The 24,924-nt window shown below is 42.1% G+C and overlaps 1 pseudogene; it reads left to right on the forward strand.

Annotated features, from left to right (window-relative positions):
• The window catches only part of LOC146183991 (solute carrier family 53 member 1-like), a 95,070-nt pseudogene that overhangs the window by 11,297 nt on the left and 58,849 nt on the right, over window positions 1–24,924 (forward strand).

Here is a 24,924-nt window from a genome sequence, read left to right on the forward strand (position 1 = left end):
GCGCACGCCGCCGCTGCTTGAGTCCAGTCATGGTTGTGTGTGGAAGCAAATGAAATTTTGTTTTCGCTTCTTTGAAAGCTTGAATATTTGCTTTAGTGAATGCGAGGGATTAAAGAACTGGTGTCTTGCAGGAAGAAGCATTAAGCATAATGAGGGATACAGATTAGAGTGATTAAATGATAAGAAAGCGAAAAATTCTAACAAACCGTTTTGTTCAGAGATCAGGCCATTCAGTTTTCTTAACTGTTATAAAGTGATGTGGAGCCAGCCTTTGCATATTTAATAAAGGTAAATCTGAATGTTGTTCTATGTACTCTTGCAGATTTTTTTGTTAAACTTAGTCAGTGGGTCATACGCAATGTGTTTGTTTTAATACAGTAGAACCTATTAAGAAGAAATAAAAATAAAGCATCTCTGTCATTCCGCAGATGTATAAGGGCTTTAGTTAATAAAAAAGAAGAAAGGGTAGAACTCCAAATAAGAATTTGGCATTGAAGAAAAAAGAATAAGAGAAAACATCAAGAAGGAACAAAATAATGTAACCTAGGAAAAAAATGTGCATAATAAAATAGTTGTCTTGATTGGCTGGTATTGAGGTTCTTTATGTGTGGGGTGTCTTGGGAACTCTTGCTTCAGGATGTTTGCTGCTAATGGGCTGTCTCAGTGATGTTTAGCCTTGGTAGATATTCCTTGTTTCGAATATTTCACTGGGCTGAATTAAGTCTAAAGGGGTGATAACTGCTCTCAAGTCCCACCCCATCACGTTTGTTTTGTTGATGATAATTTATATCTGCCTGAAAAAAGTACTAGATAAAAGCCGTCTGGTGCTTTGGTGGGCCTGTGAACGAAATTATTTGTTTGTATTCAGGTACGTTGTTTGTTTATCTGGGCGTTGGCACTTTAGGCTGTCAGGGGTAGTGAATACTGTGAGGGCTGTTATTTAAGAACTTTTGGGAGCTTGTGATCAGTTATAATAGTTTAGTTGTAATAGGAGGCTGATGGCTTATGCAGAAGAAAAAAGGAGGTTTAAATGGAGATGTGTTTATTGGGCTGTACAAAAAATCAGGATTCCACTGGAGCACTTGTCTTTGGGCTCGAGTATCGACTCATGATGTGTGCCTAATAAAGCTTTGCTGTCTCTAGGTGTGGTGAGCTTTTTTTTTATGGTTTTTATTTGTTGAGTTGAGAATTTCTGCTTTGGATGAAGTTTGATATAATTGTGATGTTTTGAGGTGTTTTTTTTTTTCCTCAATTTGATGGTAGGGCATTTTAGATAATAGTGTTCGTTGCAGTCTGATTGTTTTTATGTATCTAATTGTAGTTCATTTATTTTCAAGTGAAGAAAGCACTGAAGTGTTAGTATTATGAGTTTCCCATTTATTATCATGTTGGTCAACAGTGTGTAGACACATGGATGGAACACAAAACATGATGACACAGGCATTTAACTTCAGTTTTATTCTGAAATGCCACCAACTATATATCCTCAGAACAAACACCCACATGGGGTTAAGAAATGCAACAAACCAGGCAGCAAGGGGTTGTACGGCAAAGGTAAAAAAACCAAAATCTGGATCAATAATGCTGCTAGGATCTTACACTGAAATGGACCGCAAGCCAGGCTCACTTACAATTAAAAAATGAAAAGGGAGAGGGTATTAAGTAAAAAAGGTGATGCTCCTTCACAGCTGATAACTTGATTTAATTAGCTCACACCACACGTCTGTCTTTTACTTGATATATCTTGTCTCCAGCCACTGGCTGTGGGCTTTGATTCCTGATGACACCTCCTGGAGACTTTTGTCTTCAGTAGTTCATTTGAGGTGTGTGAGTATAATGTGGTGATGAGTTGTGGTTTTATATTTATTTATGCATGCATTTGTTAGTTGTGCATTTGTTGAAAACATCTATTCGATTGTGTGCACATTTGTGCAGTAAGTGACCATACCACTTGTGCTAGCCAAGGCCTCTGTCAGGCTTTGAGCCTCCAGCTTCTGCCCCTTTCACTTTGTCGAAATGGAGCGGAAGAAAAAAGCGAGACACTCTGTTATTTGGTTGGAGGGTGTGAAAACTTCTGGCCTTTGCTTTATTTGACCGAGGCTTTTTATTGCAGGATATGAAGACAATGCTTTATGGGGCAGTGGAAAGGGCACCATCGGCAGAAGGTGAGCTTTGCTCCTCGTTGAGGTTTTATCATTCAGCAAATGTAGGGTATTGCACTGCTTATGCCCTTTGGTTACTGGGGCTGACCAGGCTAAGTAAGGTTCTGCATTGTCTTCCGTTTATCAGCAACTTGAAAAGCTTGCTCCCATTGTTGAGACACATGAGCTTGTTTTGTCGTAAAACGTTGTGGACAGAACACTATTATTTTTATTTCTTTGTGTACCATGCAAGGTGTACTATGCTTGGTCTTCAGCATTGTGCACGCTGTTTTTCAGGTGACACTAGCCTGATGAGAGATGATGCTGGTGCATAGTAGGATGTAGTTGTCAGTGTTCTCTCCCACTAGGCTAAAAAAAAAACACTGGAGGTGTTTTTGCAGCTTTATTGCTGTCACGCAGTACAATTATCGTTCACTTATTGTGTTACCTCAAAGGATCACTTGCCTGTGAATTTGAGGGGTTAAGCATATATAGACCCTTTCCTATTCCAGTTCAATTAAGGATAGCAAGGAAACCATAGTGCGGTGAAAGTAAGAGTGAAAACTTCGGGCATGGGTTTGTAAATGCTCAGTTCGAGCACTGCCTCTGTATTAGTTGTGTTGCGTGGCCTAAGTAAAGTCTGAATTAAGTTTGTGACACACTTAAAAATGTTTGACAGTACAGAGATTTTTGTGATAACCAGGATTTTCTTGCTTTGTAAAGTTTACTACCATTTCTCACTTGAGCTCCTGGAATGGATCTTGTGTAGTTGCTCTGAACTAGTGGTCCAAAAAATGGCTTTTTGGTCACCTGTAATGGCGACACTATCAGACTTTAGTGGGGAAGATTTGTGGTAACTGTAATTGACAAGCCTTTGACTATCATGTTGCTTATTTGATTGAAAATTCTGAGAGCTGTTATGTTTTTTGCCTTTTTCATTTTTTCCTCAAAAGCACTTGACCACAAACAGACTAAAGGGTTACAGTCAATAAACTTCCACTTGAGCAAACTCCAAGGGACAGGGCACAGCATGCTAGAAGTATTGCTGCGAAGCTTTGTACTGTTTCTTCATGCTGAAGGGCGACGACATGTGGCTTTATCACTTTGTGGCACGAGATGTGGCCAGATTTATCTTGGAAAGATTGTAGGCATGCACAGCTACTTCTGCATTGTTCCAGATTGTTGTAGTTGCCTTTGGTGCCCTGTCTCAATGGTGTTTTGACAACTTTAAATTAAACAAAGCTGAGAGCAGTAGGCATTCTGTTCTTCAACAGGTGCTGATCTGCCCTTTTTTTTTGGGGGGGGGGGGGGAGGGGGGAAGGAAGTCTCTTCAATGAAGAGTTTCCTTTGCAAGTCTTTTCTTCTGTCCCTGCTTGGTGGTCTGCAGTTATCACTCTGTGACAGTATTTATACCAGTACTGTCAAAAATGATGTATTGACTATCCTAAAGAAATCCTCGCAATATATATGGGTGTGTTCAGAATAGAACGGTAGTCGAGATTCCATGACCATTTTTTTGTTAATAATGAAATTTTTATTTCTGGTGGGAAAATGTCTCGACACAAAGAAATGAAGCTTAGTTTTGCAAGACTGTCAGTAGTTTTATTGGAAAAAAATCTGATATCACTAGAGGTGGAAAACGCCATCTTTGCCATTTCAAAAAAGTTGCAAGTTTGGAGCCCTGCTGATTGCAGACTAAAATTTTGTCGTACATTATTTTTTACTCAGTAAATATATGCAACTTTTACTTTATGGAGAGTCATTAAAAACATTTTTTCTTGCCACACGTTTATAGTAAAAAATCACAAACTTTGCTCCAGGAGCAACGCGCTGCAAAGAGTATTTTCAATCCTACATTTTTGCACGAAGAATTAAGTTGTTGCCACTCTTTTCCTTGGTTATGGAGGCTAAGTTCTTAATTTCAGAGAACTATGAGGCTGTATGTAGGCTATTAGGTGTTTTATTCACAAAGCATCAAAACCACCCGAAATTAGAAAAAAGCAAAAAAGGGACAACTTTGATTCCAACTAGAAAAAAAAAAAAGCATCATCTTCGATTTTTATTGTAATCTCTTCAAACAATCTTCAGTACCTCAGAATCATTAGGGAGTAAAAAGGTGTTGCATTATATTCTTTAAACTTATAAAAACTTTTATAAAACTGAGAGCTTTTACTGAAAATTGTCAATATTTAGCCCTACATTCTGGCACTGTCCAATAAGTTGTTGCCATTTAAACTTTCTGGATATTACACAGGCCTTGTACTTTATTCCTGCAAAAATTTGTAGCTCTGGAATTCTGTTTGTTCTCCATATTACGTTGAAATTAGCTAAAATTCAAAAATATAAAAAATGGACAAGTTTGTTTCGAATTTAAAAAACATCACCTTCTTCTATATATTAATTTAAACCACTTAAAATGATACTCGGTCTTCATAAATATCGGACAATAACAAGTCTTGCAATATGTAGAATAAAAATATAAAAGTAAATATCAAACTGTGCTCATGGCTTAATTCTATGGAATTGCGTAGTCCTTCCCCTAAATGAGTAGGAGTTACAAATTTGATTCATTATTTGCTGAATTTAGTTACATTTTATCTCATGCCTTCCCAGTGCTTATAAAGCCATTCTCTGCTTGTTGGCAGAGTTACTGATAGCTGAAAATGGAATAAGTTTGCTATTTCTTGCCGTTTCGTGGAAAAACACAAGTTATAATTTAGCCTTTTATCTATCCTGTAATGTTCTTTTTATTTTGCCATGCTGTTATATTCAATCCAGCTCTTAAATATATTCTTTCTTATCTCTGCTGTGGTAAAAATTAAAAATAATATATTTTTGAAGACTCTTTTCTTCGACTGTACTTGCGTACTGTCTAAGCATAATGCTCTGCAGCATGATAGATTTGGTGGAATTATATATGTGTTTATGCCTGTGGCACGAATGATCCAAGATGGTGAGTATTATTGTCGGAGGAGCTATCTAGCCCAGTGAAAAGGCAAGGCAAAACAAAGCCATCCCACCGTCCACCTAACCTGCAAATTCTCTAGCTAAATGTGTGACCCGAGGCTTTGCAGGTTAGGTGGTTGACATGTTCGCTTTGTGTTCTTTATTTTTCTCTGAATTAGATAGCTCTGTTTACAAGAATGCTTGTCATTCGGCTCATTCGTGCTGCTGTAAAGAAATGTGAAACTCCACCTAAACTATCATGTTACATTTTTTATCATAAAGGAGAAATGAAATAATATAGTTAAGAACTAGATAGAATAGCACAGCACCTTGCAACAAGAAAAAAATACAGGATAAAGAAAAAATTCAATCGTCACTTGCATTCTTCCATAAAATTAAGTTAAGTTAAATTGGTTCACAGGAAGGGAAAGGCGCAGTAACTGTCACACTTGCTCTGTGGACACCCGAACCGCGCCGTAAGGGAAGGGAGGAAGGTGGGAATGAAAGTGGACAGAGAGAAAGAGGAGCCGTAGTGGAGGGCTACGGAGTAATTTCGACCACCTGGGGATCTTTAACGTGCGCTGACATCGCACAGCACACGACGCCTCTTCGTTTCGCCTCCATCGAAACGCAGCCGCCGCGGTCGGGTTCGAACCCGGGAACTCCGGCACAGTAGTCGGGCGTCTTACCACTGCGCCACCCCGGCGGGGCACCATAAAATTGCCAAAAATAGCAAATTTGTTCCACTTTAAGCAATCATCAACACTGCCAACAAGCAGACAATGACTTTATAAGCATTGAGAAGGCTTTCAATATTGCATAAGTTAAAATGTAGCTAAATTCAGCAAATAATAAATCGAACTTTTGATGCCTACTCTTTAGGGAAGCCACAAGCACTTCTGTAAATGAAAACTTGTTCAGTTTTAAATTTTAATTTACGTAATGCAATACATATTAGTGCCTAATATTTGTAAAGTACTTAGAATTGTGTTTATGAGAATTTGATAAAAATCAAAGATGCTGTAGTCCCTAAATTTGAGTCAAAATTGTCCTTTGTTTTGAGAATTTTGAATTTTGGCTTATTTCAAAATACTATGGAGAAAGAACAAACAAGTCTAGAGCTTCCAATTTTTGTAGAAATGAAGAGCTAGGCCTGTATAATATAGAGAAAATTTTTCAGCAGCAACACATTATTAAATTATGATAGAATTTAGGGCTGAATATAGACATCTTTCAGAACCTGTGACTTATTTTTATAATTTTAAACAATATAATGCAACACTTTTTCAGGCTGTAATATTTACTAGGCACTGATGATTCTTGAGAAGGATTTTCATAAAACTTGAAGATGGCATTTATTTAATGGAATCTGGCTGAATTTGATGCGTTGTGGAGAACGCACCTACTGGTCTAGAGCTCACAGTTTTGTCTGAAATTAAGAAAATGATCTGAATAATAAACAGAAGATTTAATGCAAACAACATAATGCATCATGCCCATATTTAAGGTTGAAAATGGACTTTTTTTGTAGCGTGTTGCTTCTGAAGCAATGTTTGCGATTTTTTACTAAATCAAACACAACAAAACAAGCTTTTATTAATTTGCAGAAGAGTAAAAGTTGCATAGATTTAGTGAGTAAAACATAATGGATGTCAAAGTTTTAGTATGCAGCAGTATGTCTCCAAACTTGCAAATTTTTCAAATGGCGAAAACAGCGTTTTCCACCTGTAGTGGTACATGATTTTTTTTTTTCTGAGAAAACTACACCTTATCTTGCAAAACTAAAGCTCATTTCTTTGTGTTGAGACATTTTCCCACCACATATAAAAATTTTATTGAAAACAAATAAATGGTCATGGGACCTCAATTACCATTCTTATCTGAACACACCGTTATATATTGTCACGCACTTCCCGCGGTCCTGTATTGGAGGAAGAGGAGGCTTGGCGGAATAAGCAGAAGGAGAAGAGGAAGCTGATTCTGCCCACTTCGGTGCATTAATCTGCAGCGCATCCTAACATCTGTGTAAAAAAACTTCGTAACAAGAGTGGTGGAGTTTGCGTGTTAAAGATCACCACGGAACCTCTCCTGCACTGCCAAAGCAGAAGAAGTGCTGGGCTACCCCCCCCCCTACAGACGGAGATGGCACAAGCAGATGTTTCAGCGCCTCCCATGCCAGCAGCACTACAGAACACCCCACAGCCTTATCGGGAACCCCGACACCTTTATAGCAAGCCTGGGAAAGACGTGGATGACTGGCTCACCCACTACAATCGGGTGAGCAAATACAACCGTTGGGATGCGAATACCAAGCTGGCGAATGCGGTATTCTTTCTTGAAGAAACTGCACTAACATGGTTTGACAATCGTGAAGCATCCCTTACCACCTGGGATCGCTTCATGAAAGAAATGAGAGCGTGATTCGGCAATGTCGATGCTCGAAATAAGAGCGCCAAACAGACTCTGGCTCAGCGAGAGCGAGGACCGCGGGAAGTGCGTGACAATATAAACAAACTGCCTGGCTTATTTACATAGGTGCCTAGCCAAGTGCATACATACTGCCAAGGCTATTTAAAGGAAGCCACTAAGTTCTTTTGATAATTTAGTAAAGACAGTGGTACTTGGTTGTGTGATTGAGCAAGGTCTTTTTTTCTATTTTCTGCTTTCTGTTTCACTTTTGATAACTTTGCAGTGCCATTTGCTATTTGCTATGAAGGAGTCACTTTTCTCTGGCTGTTGGGTTTTAAGCTTTTTCACATGGGCAGGCGTTTCTGTCTTACACTCATACCAATTCATGGCAGTTAAGGCATTGTCCTTCACTATCACCTGTGAGCAGTTTTAGAATGGCTGTGCACAAATAAAAAAAAAAGAGAAAAAAATGTCTGTTATTCAGCAGTTCTGCCCTGGTGCTGGAGTTGAAAGCAGGTTGAAGGGCTAGAGTGGGGACATGAAGTGCAAAGATTCATTAAACTAAATTTAAAAACATTCTTGGGCTATAAAAATAGTGCAAGGTTTAAAAGCCTGGGCCTGGCCCTATATATATTGAAGCAAAAGCCAAATGAGTGCCAATATGACATTTGTGAACTGGTTTTACAGATTGTTACCAACAATGCAAGGACCAATTTCTATGAAGCGTGCACATGCAGCCTCATGGCACAGTGCAAGAGAACTAGTGTAATGCTGCTTTCCAGCTGTTCAAGAGCAGTACCCCAAAACTGTGGTTTTTTACTTTTGCTTCATGCAATATAAACTTTTTCTGGTATAGCACCAAACGCTCAGGCAGTTGTGAATCCATGTACTGATTGAATTATGCAGGCCCTCACACGGCAGTTTGTATCCTTTTCTGCACACTTTACAAATATGCTCCCAAACAAACTGAACAAGCTATGCCAGATGACCAGGTTGGCTCCTTCTTAGCAGCAGGCTTGCTAGGATAGATTTGGAAAGTGTACAGAATTATTTTTCTACATTGTGCCACGATTACTTTGTTGCCCAGAGATTTGAGGGATGTGTCTGATAATACTTCATCCAGCACATGCATTTTTCCTCCTTTTATCAGTAACTGTCTCAAACTGAGCAAACATTGGAGCCATCTAAAGCAAAAAGCTCCTTATCAGATCGTACGCACGCACGTTACGAAAGTAGCAAAATGGCAGAGATGATCAGATACACTCCAGGCCAAAAGATTGCAAGTTTTCATTCTTGGAAGGTGACAGCATTGGATGTTGATATAAAAACTATAAAAACACACAGATTTGGTTACTGCTCAATGCGAAGGCCAGAAAAAGAGAATTTAAACCAAAGGACACAACTCTTGCCATACATGCAAAAATATACCTGTTGTCCACTTGTCTTTGTGAAGTCTCCTTATGCCAACAGAGAGAAGTGGTCAATACCTTCAACACTGTATTTTTACAGGAGGGGCATGTATTGTAAGGACAGCAGATGGCTACTATGCTTCTTTGCTGCTGTTTTTTGCCATTAAAGAGGCATTCAAACATCCAGCATTTGCATGATCTCCAACAGTTGTTACATATGACAAGCAATCACCTAAGCCAGTCATGTCCACTGATGTAAATCCTCATTGTTTGCCAATGCATTGCAGGTTTGGGAGGTCCAATGGACATTGCAGGCTGTTTATTTGGGACAGTGCTTTAGAGGTGCTCCTTCTTGTATAGACAGACAAACCTAACAGACAAGGATGCAAAATCACAATGTGCAAGGGAAGTGGCAGAAAGTGTCATTTCTGCCACTTCCGCGAACAGGTCTGTGAAATGGCAATTGACAAGATATATTTTATGAATCAAAGGATGTTGTATGCAACTTTCAGGAGGGCACTTTTATGATGTGAGTAGATAAGACCTCCTAAATTGTGACTCAGAATGTAATATCTTGGCCCCGCTGGGGTGGTGCAGTGGTAAGACGCCCGACTACTCTGCAGGAGTTCCCGGGTTCGAACCTGACCACGGCGGTTGCGTTTCAATGGAGGCGAAACGGAAGTGGTGTCCATGTGCTGTGTGATGTCAGCCCACGTTAAAAATCCCCACGTGGTCGAAATTTCTCCGTAGCCCTCCACTATGGCTCCCCTTTATCTCTTTCCACTTTCAATCCCACCTTCCCTTCCCTTACGGTCTGGTTCAGGTGTCCACAGAGCAAGCGTGACAAATACTGCGCCTTTCCCTTCCTGTGAACCAATTATTATTATTATTATTAATGTAATATCTTGCCATAGAGTGGTATTCGCCTGATAGCCTTTGGGGTACTAGACGCACTGTTCGATTTTATCCTGTATGACTTGGTGAGAGTAGTTTTTGGGGGCTGCTCTTCAACAACTGGGAAGCATTATTACACTTGTTTGCTTGCATTGTTGGCAACATCTGTAAAACTAGTTCACAAATGTCAAATTGGGGCTCTTGCTTTTTGCTTCATCAAAGAGTTCTTGTCTCCTGTGCCGGGAATCTTTTCAGTACTCCAGAATATTTTGTGTGATAGATCAGGAAACCTACGAATTATGCGTGTATGTTGTCTGTGGCAGGAAAAAGACAGCCAACAGAAACCGAACTCAAAAACGAAACTCACTGTTGCTAGCTTTCTTACTCGAGTGCCACAGGTGTGCTTGATTTGATCCAACAGTGAGACGTCAGAGGTTGTTAGTGAGTGGTGAGTAGTGTGTGGCCTTTTTTGGGCTCTCCTATACTTTTGCTTTTCCTGTTTCAAGATGTAAAATGAACAGGCCCAGTTGTTTGCGACTGTGAGCTTTCAGAATAGTTTTCGAGTGTGATAACGATGGTAGTAATGATTGGCTTACACCAACCTTTCGGCATTATTGAAGTGACTAGCAGTGGTGGTGGTAAAACTATCTCCAACAGATACAGGATAGGCGTCAACCTATCCGCCTACAAGATGGCCTGGAGTCCTTAGACCCGGACGGCATTTTCGGCCAGTGGGATTACACCTAGGCGACTCTTGGGGTGTGAGCTCAACAGTAGAGTCCCCCAAAATTTTTCCGCTTTAACGCGGTAGCGTTAAGGAGCTCGTGTCGCAGAAAAGCCGGTGTCGTCGGCGGCGTTGGCCGTGAGCGATAAATCCAGGCATGCACTTCATAAATAAACATGCACTTCATAAATAAGCAACATCCAAGATTGGGCTGGGTGGGAATCGAACCAGGGTCTCCGGAGTGTGAGACGGAGACGCTACCACTCAGCCACGAGTTCGATGCTTGAAAGCGGTACAAAAGCGCTTCTAGTGAATGCGGTGTTGCCTTAGAAACGTGCCGTAGAACGTTATACTGCGGTGTATATCGGTAATTATGAGCATGTTACTTATAGAAGTCGCAGTTACACGAGTAGCGAAGTACGTTTCTGGTACATTTCTTCTGCGCTCTGCGCACATGCAGAGCCATCTTGCGGCAAACACAGAAGAACCCCTCCTCGCAATGTGCGGCGCTGCCCCCACACGTGGCGCGCCACTCGCCCCTGATGTTTCGCCGTGCACCTTCATGGGTTGTAGAATCAAGCATCTTTTCTTTCTTTAGATCACTATCTTTGCTCACCCGCTTCTCCCTTTCGGTACCGGTGCGAGGATGCCCCAATACCCTTGCGTTTAATAAGTTTTCTCGACGAGGTGCAACAACGCTACCGCGTTCCACTCTTGAAGGCGAAGCTTAAGCGTCCTCCAAATTTTTGACTGTCCATTTATATTTTTTATTTCTGGACACGTCCATATCATATGCACCAGATTTGACTTATCCTGGCAAAATTTGCACCTATTTGAGAATTGTTCCGGGTACCACTGACTGAAAGCAGCTGGCTTCGGAAAAGCCCTTGCTTGTAAGCGCCTCCAAATGCTCTCTTGGATCTTATTTGGTGTCCTATCTGCCGGTGGGTATCCTGTTTAGCCGATAGGGCTCAGTAATCTCTTTGTAGCTGACTAGCCTGTCGCTGCTAAGAGTGTACTGAGGATTAGAGCCTAGCCAGAAGTTGAGACTCTGGGCAAGCTTATGAGCTCCCTCATTTCCCTGAAGCTGGGAGGGACTAGCAGTAAGTAATTTTGAGGGGCAGGCAGCTACTAACAATGAAAAGTGATACAATGTGTCCAAAAGTTTTCCTGTGTGAATGGTTCAGCAATTTGGCCAGTTTAACTTTAGCTTGACCTCTGCAGTAAAGGCGAGTCCACCTGTCCAGTTAAACGCAAGTACTTACATTTAATTGGACAGGTGGACTCACCGGAATGTGCAACTAGTGCCATCCCAGAAACTGTGGACCATAAATTATTGGTGTGTGCAAATGAAGTGTGCTAGCCGCTTCCTTGAAGCGTTTGGACAAGAGGCCTCTGTCGGAGGAACTGCTGCTGGGTGCTTGGCAGGACAAGGGGGTGTCCAGGCAGTGCGTGCTCTTTGCCGTTTTTTTGTGCACCAGCGGGCTTGATTTGCACTTGTAAAGCAAGCTACTGTGCCTGTATATATATTTCATATGCCTTCTCCCACTTTGTCACCCATCATAATCTTCCTTCTCTCCTTTCCTTTCCCAGTGCAGAGTAGCAGGCCAGATTTGAATTATTCTGGTTTGGTTCATCCCACAGCGCCAGTTCTGCTTACTAAAAGTGGCCCACTTGGCACTCTCATCGCAGCGGGAGGCCTCAACCCAGAAGGCCTCCCGTACACCCATTGAAAGTTTGAGAATAGGTTGAGGACGTTTCGACCCCAATGCCTCTAATCATTCGCTTTACCAGGTGTGACTGCTCTCCCATCGAGCGCCAGCTATCCTGAGGGAAACTTCGGAGGGAACCAGCTACTAGATGGTTCGATTGGTCTTTCGCCCCTATACCCGGATCGGACGATCGATTTGCACGTCAGAATCGCTTCGGACCTCCACCAGTTTCCTCTGGCCTCGTCCTGCCTTTCCTTTCAATAAATCCATCTATCTATGGTTTCAGTACCTTCAAAACCCGGAGGGGTATAGCTGTAGGGCACAGTACATAAAAGGAAAAACGGATATACATAAGGAATGCTAATTCAATGGCATACATACGAGTATTAATGCAGATAAGTAGGATTAGGGCTGTGTGCTGTAAAAGCATCTGCATAGACTTGTGGCAGTAGTTAAAGGCGAGTGGTTTTGGTGTCTTGTCTTGGAATGTGTCAAAAAGTGTGGGAGGTGCCCATGTTATGGCAGTGGTTCAAATACTTTCCTAAGAAAGTGGGATGTTGTGTGACTAATCACACCAGTTTATGTCTGCACACTCACTTGCAGTGGTGGAGCAGAGTGTAATCACAAGGTACCTGGCATTGTTTGATGAAGAATTCTTCCAATACTGCGACAAGGAGCTGGCCAAGATAAACACTTTCTATTCTGGTAAGTATTGCCAACCTAACGTGCTCATTGACTTGGAGGGAGCATGGACACATTGTTTCATCCCATAGCTGTGAGAGTCATATTCTGATCCTTCCTCTTTGGATGCACATTGCACTTTGCTGAGAGAGAGGTCGCACTATTCTTTGGAGCAAAATTTTCTAGTGCCTTTTTCTTGAAATAGTCTGTTTTCTAGTAGCACGTTGAGCTCAAATGTGGAGAGCAGTGGATTTTAACCTCGCAAGGATTTCATGATGACCACAGGTTATCACGAGCCATCGCCACTGTTTTGCTTATGATGATCTTGCCTAATCGAGGAAATTTCTCCAACTTTTTGAATGGCTTTTGATGAGCATCGTTCGTCAAATAGTGTATTACTTTTAAAGCATAGATGGCAGCACCTATTCTATATTGTGCACTTTTCTGAATGAGAGTCTTGCTCTAGATGGCAGAAGGCATTTCTTGTGTGCTGAGGTTGATCCCATTAGCACAGGATTTTCCCGCACTTTTAAGTAAACATGGCATCATCTGTGTGACCTTATAATGTGGAAGATTGTTATCCATTGGGTGCTAATGGGGGAAGTGCTGAGGTTGTTGACTTTGTGCTTTATTCAAGTGAAGAAGATAATGATGGCTCGCTTCGTGACAGCGAGCCTGAAGTTTAATTGACCTGAAAAATATGGGTAGTCTCCAGCAGCTTGGAGGGAATCGACGAATAGTGCATTTTAAGTGTAATGCTATTATTCAAAATTAACTCCATTTTCCGGAGTTCCAGGAGTGGAGCAGATAATAGCTAATAGAACATTATTCTCTGCTGTAAAATATTTTCTTATTATTTTTGCATTTTAAACAAGATGTCGAGCTTTTGTGTCATCAATTTAATGAGCCTTTTTTTTGCTACTTTTTTTTTTTATATACCGAGCGTTACAGGGTTAATGGTTCTTTGATGTGTAAGTGTTGAATTTCTAACTGCGAATGACTTTCTTATTCAGTCGTTCATAATCAGCCTGAATTATCTGTAGGACATCTAAAGCGTATGTTTGAAATTTGCCATTGATTTAACACTTTTTACTTCAAATATGTCTAATGGCAGCCTGGGGCTGTATAATTATTGTAAATGTCTAATTTTGTCTTTTTCCTTTTTATCCTCCATCACGGGGTGGTCCACCATGGCCTACTTTATCGGGACGCTGAAACCATTGACAGAGAGCCAAAAGATTGGAAAATGAAATTAAATGTTACAACTTGCGTGGCACATTCTAGCTGGCCTATTGTAGTAGCTTGCATTGCAGGCTGCCAGAAGTTGGGACAGCGTTGTCTCTTCGGCCATTGAAGAGCTGATGCTTGGCTTCCACAGTTTCAGTAACACACATTGGCAGTGCCTGTCACTGGCGTGTGCAAAGCTACTGGCATCCAAGTGGATCAAACGATTCCTTTTGATGCAGTCAGAGCCAGCAGCATTCTATAGTTTGACTCGCTTTTTGAAATTCAAAATTGCAAATGACACCTACTCTTTATTTTACTTATTTTGGGAAAATATGAACAGATCTTTGTAGATGTAAGGGAAAGCGATGCTATGTGTATTACAGAGGGTCTGTGTTTTCGTCGGGCTGCTGCCATCAGCTCTTATAGGCCAGTGCCGACAGATGTGGAATGGGCATGACCTGAACGCAGTGAAATCTTTCCTACATGAGGAACAATGTCCATAAACATGGATGTATAAAGTGAGATGATGCCTGAACAACCTTGGGTAGAAAGTTATTGGCTTGGTTGTATGAAATAGATGGAAAATCTGGTTTTCTAAGTGAATGGTTCTAGTGGGCGTCAATTTTTGTTCACTTGTTTTACAAGCATAAATGCTTTAAAGTGCCTGAATCGTATGTTGATTTGTTCACAAAAGGTAAACTGTGGCGGAAATGGGTCAAAGAGTGTAACCGAGACTCTGTATACCTCTGTATAATGAAGTCATGATGTGCATATATGATGGCGTAAGTGAAATTGTACTATAAGTGCCTATCTGGAAAGGATGGCATGCTCATTACAGAATCTGAAATTATGAAACATTTTCTCCAGTGGATCATATTTTTCTCTGGAAGGGGCTAATGCAATTGTATGCTTGCATGCTTAGTGTCTTTTTGCATACAATGGTAATTTTATGGTAATGTGCTTTCCAACATGTCCTTTTTTGATGAGAAGCTCTTGCTGGCTCAACTATATTTGTTTTGCCATGGCTATTGGAGTTAGTGTGTTGAACAGGTTACAGAAGGCGAAGATGAAAATGGCACATACATTTTTTTTGTCATTGTGGTTAGTTGAGTCGCAAGAAAGTAATACTGAATCTCAGTTTTTCAAAGACAACTATCGACGCATGGTTATGTCTGTGGCAAGGCCTCAGAATATAAAGTTAACAGGTTGACTTGAACCCAAATAGATGTCAAATTGCAATTCTTCATGAGCATTATTTACTATGCATATAGTGATTAAGTAAAAGAAAAAAAAAGATACCCAAAAATATTTTTCAATAATTGATTAAACTTTCTGAGTGTTTTAGTGGCTTAGGAGGCCGTTTATAGGTAGCCATACAGGATCAAATACTATGAATCTTTCTTTCTGTCTCCTACCTCGCTTCTGTGGCTAGGCTTTTACCGGTACTTTGTGCAGGCGTAGCACATGCTTTTCAATCTGCTAGGGGTGACATGTATGTGGGGGTTAAGGTCTGGTCTTGTCAAGCTATCCACTGCATATATTTCCCCTTGCACACTCACTTCAGACACACACATGAAGGCGTGCAGTGTATGCTGCATCAGTTGAAAATGCAGTCCCCATTTCCTTACCAACTATTCAAGTTAGCAGATGGGCATGCACCTCTTTCCTGACAGTTTGCCTGTCAGAAAGTTTTAACTCCAACGCTGGCTTTTAAATAAAATATGCTTAGAACACCTTGTGTGTAGTGGTAATGTATGCTGGTATATCTGTATACCTTATACCCGTTATGAATGCCAGACAATTGATAGATATAGTGTGCATCAAACATGTGTGCTGTGAGAAAACACTGGGTGTCGCTGTGGAGCCATTTGACAAATCTGTGGGGTTTGTTTCTCTGCAGGTTTTTCTATGGACCAATGGAAGCAGTGAAAATTGCTATGCGAAGAGGGGTTAAAGCATGTGGTGTTGCTTTTCATGTGACAAATTCTGTGGTTGGCTTTCATCTTGGAAGCATTGTGGTGAAAACTTGCTTGAGGCACTGGTGGTCCCTGCCTGTTGCAGAGAAACTGGTGGAGGCAATGCGCAAGCAACCTCAAGTCTGAGCTGAACAACTACATCAACAAGCTGGAGTCGCACCGGCTGAGTGGCAGCACGGTGGCGGGAAGGCCAGCTGGGCCTCATGTGGGCCTTTGATCGGCAGGCTCGTGAGTTCAAGGTCCACATGCGCAAGATCCACGACCTGAAACTGACCTTCACTGAGTTCTACCTCAGCCTCATCCTGCTACAGAACTATCAATCTCAACTTCACCGGCTTCCGAAACATCCTCAAGAAGCATGACAAGATGCGTTGGTGTGGACTAGTGACTTTCAGATTGTGTACCTGTTGGCTTGTTTCGCTGCCGTGCCATCACTGTTGATCTGAAAAAGCTGAGGCCAGTGGAAGGTGTATGTGTTCACTCTAAACAGCTAAGTTATGACGTTTTATAGCCCACATAGGGACAGAGGCGCTATGTGGGCTGTGTGTAGAATTCACATGAAATAGTTGTGGCTAGGTTCCTCGCACCTGGGGGAAGGACCTTGCACTCAAATGCGAGACCTCGGGAGAGTGCATGAATTGTGCACTAGCGTGAGAGTGCATGAATTTCTACCGAAGCGGTGGCCTTGTGGTAGAGCATCCGCCTCGCATTCGGGAGGTACCGGGTTCGATCCCTGGTGCCGCCGGTTACCCACCGGTTTTTAAATGGGTACAAGCTTTCCCCCGGCCTGGTGCTCGGCTCTTCTGGGGTGAAATGCTTGGGAAAAGGGGTCACGGCCCAAATAGTTGCGCTGATGTGGCAGTGATTCGTTCCGCCATCGGACAACAATAAGTCCGCCTTGCGCGGCAACAGCCCATTATGTGGCCCTTTTTTTTTTTTTCGTTTTGTTTTTTAGGACTGCTGCAGCTGAGGCTCTAAGGGAGCACTTCAGGTGAGGGTCAAAGGAAGTACCTTTGCAAGACAAACAGAACCACCTTTGCAGGCTGCGAGGTTCGAAACTGGGTTTGGGCCCATTGCGGAGGAGGGGCGTGCAGCGGGGTTTACGGAGCTTGACACCACATTGGCTGCTATGGCCACTGCTGTGTTTGGAGAACCTCGTTTATAGTGTGCAATTGAAAAGAGGGTTAGTGAGGAGGGGAGCGGCACACTGAGGGTGGCAAGATATTTTTTTTTATTATTAGGGTGAGTAGCATGGGGGCAAGACCTTTTCACAACCCTCGGAGAAACTGGTGTGACAGCCATTAAGGTGGGCAGTTGTCAACTCTTTTCCTCTGCTACGAGCGCAGCCCAGTGCCCAATATGGCAGCATCCTTCACCCTTTCCGAAATTGTTTGTAGGTGCTCTAGTTTTTCTTTTTTTCCAATCAGCCTTTTTTAGACATTTGCTGTTGTCACTTTGCAGAGCTTTATGTTATGAAGCCTCCCCTTTCTTGTGAGCCATAGAAAATGCAGAGATGGAGAAAGGGTAAGAGAGGCAGTGAGCTGCCATAGCCTCACTTCAGAACTGTCCAAAAGTGCTCCAAGCTGTGGAGGCAGCCATACTGAGGCTATGCAGCATTAAATGAAGGTACAAACATTGCTCCCAGTGCTAGTAACTTATAGCATCTTATCATCATCATCAGCCTGACTATACCCACTGCAGGGTGAAGGCCTCTCCCATATTTCTCCACTTAGCCTGGTTCTGTGCTAGCTGCATCCACTTGAACCCTGCGAACGTTTTAACCTCATCCGCCCACCTAACTTTCTGCTGCCCTCTGCTACGGTTTCCTTCCCTTGGAATCCAGTTTGTTACCCTAAGCGACCATCGGTTATACTCTCTTCGCACTACATGTCCTGGCCATGCCCATTTCTTCTTAATTTCCACTAGAATGTTGGTAACCTGAGTTATTTCTCTGACCCACTCTGCACGCTTCCACCCCTACCATTTTTCGTTCCATAGCCCTCTGGGTTGTCCTCAACTTAAGCAGAACTCTCTTGGTTAGCCTCCACGTTTCAGCCCCATAGATGAGTACAGGTAAGATGCAACTGTTACTTTCCTCTCTAGCGATACCGGTAAGCTGCTAGTCATAATCTGAGTGCTTGCCAAATGCGCTCCATCCCAGTCTTATTCTTGTTGTTTCTTTTTCATGGTCCGGATCTTGGTTGCTGTGCAGCACTATATATATCTTCCAGCACTTTCACGTACGGCTCGTCTACCCCCTGATTTCGCAATGCCTGCATCACCGCCGAGGTTTCAACTGAGTCAAATGCTTTTTCGTAATCAATGAATGCTATGTATAACGGCTGGTTATATTCTGCTGCCCTCTGCTACGGTTTCCTTCCCTTGGAATCCAGTTTGTTACCCTAAGCGACCATCGGTTATACTCTCTTCGCACTACATGTCCTGGCCATGCCCATTTCTTCTTAATTTCCACTAGAATGTTGGTAACCTGAGTTATTTCTCTGACCCACTCTGCACGCTTCCACCCCTACCATTTTTCGTTCCATAGCCCTCTGGGTTGTCCTCAACTTAAGTAGAACTCTCTTGGTTAGCCTCCACGTTTCAGCCCCATAGGTGAGTACAGGTAAGATGCAACTGTTGTATACTTTCCTCTTGAGCAATACCGGTAAACTGCTAGTCATAATCTGAGTGCTTGCCAAATGCGCTCCATCCCAGTCTTATTCTTGTTGTTTCTTTTTCATGGTCCGGATCTTGGTTGCTGTGCAGCACTATATATATCTTCCAGCACTTTCACGTACGGCTCGTCTACCCCCTGATTTCGCAATGCCTGCATCACCGCCGAGGTTTCAACTGAGTCAAATGCTTTTTCGTAATCAATGAATGCTATGTATAACGGCTGGTTATATTCCGAGCATTTTTCTATCACCTGATTGATGGTATGGATATGATCGATAGTAGAGTACCGTTTCTGATAACCTGCTTGATCTTTTGCTCGATTGCAGTTTAAGGTTGTTCTGATTCCTTTAGCGATTACCTTAGTAAATACTTTATACGTAACAGACAGTAACGTATAAAGTATTTACTGTCGACAGCTGTCATTAAAAGACAACTTACTGTCTGTTAACGTCTTGTAGGAAATGTCAAGTTTCATTTGCCACATGAAAAAAGAGAGCAGACATCTGTGGCTGCATTGAGACCATTGCATTGCAGGCAGTGCTTCTGAGGGTCCTCTGTTTACGAATCAATGCAATAAAATGTATTTCTGGCCTTTTCTGCTCTGGCAAAAGGCAGCAATATGGTGTGTACTACATTGTAGTGCATACCACATTGCAGCAAAGAAAGCATCTGTAGTAATTTAGATTTTTTCTTATTCTGGTTGTTTTTGTGCTTTGCTGCTGGACACATGCCAAGATGTCTAGCAACCTCGAAGATCTCCAACTATCAAGAAAATTTCATGCACCTGCAAGAATGGGGGAGTTATAGGACAGGAAGTTTGCTGTGAATTACAATAGTATAGCAAGTTCCTTGCATGATATCGCTGCATATTGCCATGACATCTTTTTGTCTCACACACATGAAAATGGGTAGAATTTAAATTCATGCCATCAGGTTCATTTTGGAAACATTTGGTAGGCTTAGGGGACGACCAAGCTCAAAGGACATGGGGAAACAAAGACCACTGCAGACTAATTGCGCTGTTTTTTCAGGCTATGATGACACGGTCTCTAGGAGCTGCTACTTCTTGTGAAGAGCATCTTGTGTCTCCTCAACGGCAAGGTGCTATAAGCACCCAGATCAGCATAGAGGACTTTGTTGGAAGTCTGAAATGAGAATTTGTTTTGCAACAATACTTTTTTTTTTCAGTCTTGTATTCTGTGGAAGCATATTTCTCGTTTAATGCAAGCTTTTGTATCTTTTATATCTGAATTACTTCAGAACATTTCTTTCTACTTATGATTATGACCTAGAGGTGCTTTGGTTTAGGCTAGTTTGTTCATAGCAGTGTTTGATACTGAAGATGGCGGCACAAGGACAAGGAAGGAACACGAAAACAACGGGATGAATGGCCGTCGTCCTGTTGTTCTGTGTTTCTTCCTTGTCCTTGTCCTTTTGGTGCCATCTTCAGTATCAAACATGGTTGTGAACCAACTAGCCTAAACCAAAGTATTTCTAAGTCATAATGACACGCCCTAGAAACAGCAGTTGCTCAGAAGAGAGGAAAATGAGCAGCCACATTTATCGGAGAGCTGGAAGAGAAGAAGCAATGGGTGCTTAATAAGTCAAACTGAACATTTTTTTCAACCTTTTCAGAAATATTTTAGAGATGAAGCACACATTTTGTATTGTTGCAGCATTTTGCAGTTTCTATGAATAGCTTTTTTTTTGGCTGCGAATGGTCTATATACCAGTACAATATCGTGTCGACTTGTCTTTTTTTTTTCTACCTATCTAGTGGTCAGGAAATTTTTTCTTAAATTCTTGGAGAAAACAGGGAAAAGTCTGGAATCTTGCTAAACATCGTAGAATCATAATGTTGTCATTATGTAGCCCCTCCATTGTGTTTCAGCTCAGGTGGTCTGGTCTAGTACAGCCTTGTGTCCAGATATGCCGGGTAGCAGATGCAGGTGCATGTATCACCGAGATGAGCAGGAGCAGTTCAATTCAAGCACTCTAGATGGGATGTGTCAGGAGCGAAGATTGCTTGTGAAATTCACATGTGCTGATATCTTGCGTGCAGAATTTTAGAATCTTTAGTGTGCCATGCATCTCTCAACATTTTCCCTTATTGCATTTGTCTGAGACAAAAGACACTTTCTTCTGTTAAAAGTCGCACATTGGACAAGTTTTGGTTTCTCGCAAGCAGCGAGTTGCAGCACTACATATGGAGCTGAAAGGAGGGTAGGCTGCAGTCTTGGCTGAGGGTAGTGGAGGCTGTGGCAAATTTATGCCCGTTATGAGGCCAATGTCTTCTGGTTGCCTCTTACCGGACACTGGTATCTCTCGTGTGACAAGGTCGTGTTTAATTTATTAGCATTTTCTGGATCTTTTTGAACCTGCTTGCCATTTCCTTCTTAGCCATTGGTTACACAGTGTACAGAGTGACCATAGAGACCTCACACTTGTAGTCGGGCTTTGCGAGCACAAGCTACAGCGTTTGTCCTGCTTGTGCAGCTCTTGGGGACAAACCCGGGTGCCCAATGATGCCAGAGCAACGTGTAGGCAGCACCATTCTACACCAATAAGGACATCGACTGACTCATCCAGGAGACAGAGGTATGTCCCGTACTACGCCCATGTCGAGGGCCCTTGCAGAAAAGAGCTCACCTTCCTTTGCATTCTTTTGTGGGCGAACTGTAGCAGGGTGGGCGTTGGTATTTCCAACGTTTAACAATGCAAGATGGGCAGACACGGCAGAAACCAAAAAAAAGGACTGTACAAATGCGGTCCTGTCTCTTCGTTTGTTCCATGTCTGCGGTCTTGAGCTTGTTAATAATGGACCCCTCACCAACATGCCCTACTATCTTCATTAGCTTTTTCAAAACTGCACTAGGAAGCAGTGTTTCAAAGTAAATTTTTGACAGTTAACGTATGCTTTCTAAAGTAACCATGAAAAAAAAATGCACTTACATTCACAATGACCAAAACATGGCATTTTTTCGGTCTTTTCATTTTGGAACGCTGGCTCTTCTCATTTACGCAATGCTATTGTCATTTGAAATAGCTTTTGTGGTCTTCTCGATATCTTGAGAGTGCAAATTGTAGAACAAAGCACTGTGCTTCAATGTTTTCATTCACTCTGCTAGTGCAAAGAACATGTAAGGGTATTCCTGTTTATGTTGTATACCAAAGTCTGCCCTGTGTTTTCCGAGACAGGTTCAAGAAGCGTAGCGTGTTGTGCCAATTGGTGCATAGTTGAAGTAGTTGAAGGTGAAAACCAGTGAACAGAGGACGCATAAACAAGGAAGGAGTACACAAGGACGACGCTGGAACACAACTGAATTTACTACGTAGAAATGGTCAGACAGGGCAGGGCGCACACCCTGCTCTGTCTATATCTTCATGAAAAGCATATTGTTGTCATGGAATATCCCAAAATATTTCCCCACAAAGAGAGTGAGTCAGAGGCTGCTATTAGACTGACAAGCTGTTAGTGGCGCACCATACTGCTGTCAAAACACAACCTGTCTCGGTTGAAGGTGAAAACCAGCGAACAGAGGGCACGTTAACAAGAAAAGAGTGCACAAGGACGACGCTGGAGCACAACTGAATTTACTACATAGAAATGGTCAGACAGAGCAGGGCTTTTCACCTTCATCAGAGACAGGTTGTGTTTTGACAGCAGTATGATGCGCCGTTGACAGCTTGTCAGTCCAATTGCAGCCTCTTGCTCACTTTCTTTGTGGGGAAATATTTTGGGGTGTTTCATGACAACAATAAGCTTTTCATGGTGATGACTAACGTAACTTGTATGCAACAGTACATCTCCTGTCTTTTTTTATGGCTGTGTTTTCTAAAGGCATTTATCAATTAGTTCCAGTTTTGTTCACATTACTAGCATTTGCTTAGCAAGTGAACATTGGTTATAGCACATCACAAGGATTTTACTATGAAGGAACAAAGGAGTCATAGTTGGAAGCATTTGCACCTTTCCTCATGTTGCCTCTATCAGTTTGCCTTGCCAATATTGTTCTGAGAAACGAACTTGGTCCTTCTCTTAGCTCAATTTGGGGAACATACGCGGTGCACCTCAGCCACAATTGTACGAAATGAACAACTGCAAAGCAGCTGTAAGCTTTTCAGCATACGATAACAGAAAGCGGCTTGTGTCATGGCACACAGCTTGACCTGCAGACGATGCTTATTGCTGGCTGATGAAATGCTTTTCAGATTTTTGCTGTCCAGGTTTTTGTATCTGTATTTCGTGATGAAAATTGTTTGAGACAAACGGTGACAGACAGATGAATAGTATCTATTGAAGTTTATACTGTGTGACATGAAAAAAGTCAATCTCACTGATAATTTAACATGTGTGCATTCACGGTAATCAAGGTTTATTTGTTCGCGCACAAAGTGGCTACAGAAGTATTGTACTTCTGCTTCATACCTGTTCCAAACTTGGCATTTTCTGCTTAATAGTTGCCTAACAATGCTATATTTATGCTCAGAGAGTTGCTTCAAAACCTGCTCCGGCTGTCTTCACTCCTGCTCTTTTTTTTTTTTGCTTTTGGACACTTGAAACAAGAAAAGTTCAACCGCAAGTGGCTTTGGAACTGTTTGGAGTTGGTAAATCTGCACTGCCGTAAATAGTTCAAGTGTATAGCATTCTTTAATTTGGCCACTTTTCATGGAGAAGGCAATGGTAATGTCTACATTTTGGAGGTGGCTCTGGATTTAAGAATAATCTTTGGGTCTGTGATGAAAAAATACCTCTGGTGTGAATCTCTTTTTTTCCACTACAAAGTTCAAGCATTATGCGATTCCACTCTATTTGTGAAAGGCTTAATTTATTTTCGTTGAAGCTTGTCTCATGACTGAGTGTCAAGTTTAGTGCTAGTGTGTATGTGGTAGTAGATGTTTAAGTTTTGCCCTTATCATGGCTTTATGTGCTAAATGTTTGGCATTACGCTGTGCATGCTTTGGTTAATTTGCAAGTGGTTGTACTTTACAGAATGATTGCGCACAAATGTTGATTTATATTAGTGACTATGGTATTAAGGTGTTTATTAAGGTCGGAAGCTTCACTGGGGTGGCTGAATGGTAGACTGTAAAATAGAAAGTTTTTTCCTCGCAACTTTTTTTCATGAGAACTGCTTCGTTTTGTGTGCAGCTGAAACTCCTCAAGACTCGCATTAATACAAGCTTTAAAAGCGATGAAAGCTGCTTTGTCATGCTTTATGTCTATCTTATTTCTGGTTCCCCCAAAGGAGATGTGTGAGCATTTCAAGTTTACACGTTTCTTTTTTTTTTACATGAAAGGGGTGAATGAATTGGCAAAATGAGCATTTATTGTACTAACCAAAGGCAATTTATTGAAGGGCATCACACAAGCTTGCATGATCCTGCTCGAGAAAAGTGTTGGCAGGGTGTCTAGCAACCGGGAATTGACAGGGAAATTTCATCCACCGGGAAAAATCGGGGAAATGTCAGGTAAACCATCAAATAATTCGCCAAGTCAGGGAAAATGGCACAATATATTCTGCAGTGCATTTTCATTTTAAGGTAGCGCATAGCAAGTATGATATTCAGGCAGGCTTTATTTATTCTTTAGTGCTGAGCGTGCGGCCGTGCAAGATGAGATATATTACTTTGTTGCCAACCCATGGCTAAGCTGCCACAATAGAAGAACCAATACGCACGTGAATTGGGTACTCAGTAAAATATGCGGAAGCGCTGTGTGATGAGACAAAAAGCCAAAAATAAAGACTGGACAAAACGGGAATAACCGCGCAGGTAGCGGCCAGCGCGAAAGCGATCGACGAGCTGTGCTGCGCGCATGCAGCGTAGGGCTAGGTAGGGTGCCCAGTTAAAAGGACAGTTTTTTGAGCCCTGAAAACGGTTTCTTGAGGGAACTAGCGGCCCAGAGCCAAGGAGGCCCGAGCCCCACTGTGACATTGTGTGGCCCTCAAAAGGTCCGTTGTGACTCTCCAGCGGTTAGCCGCTCACGTCCTCGTGATCTCGCCGCAGATTCCGCGCTTCGTGTGCATGCTAAAATTGCTTAACACTTCCATGTCCCCAAACACGAACTCTGTAGATTCCGCGCTGACGGTGAGGTGAAACTCGCGTCAGGTCGCTGCCTCCCATGCC

The sequence above is a fragment of the Amblyomma maculatum genome, chromosome 7, assembly GCF_055883805.1.
Source record: "Amblyomma maculatum isolate TAMU_Amacu chromosome 7, ASM5588380v1, whole genome shotgun sequence".
Classification (NCBI taxonomy): domain Eukaryota; kingdom Metazoa; phylum Arthropoda; class Arachnida; order Ixodida; family Ixodidae; genus Amblyomma; species Amblyomma maculatum.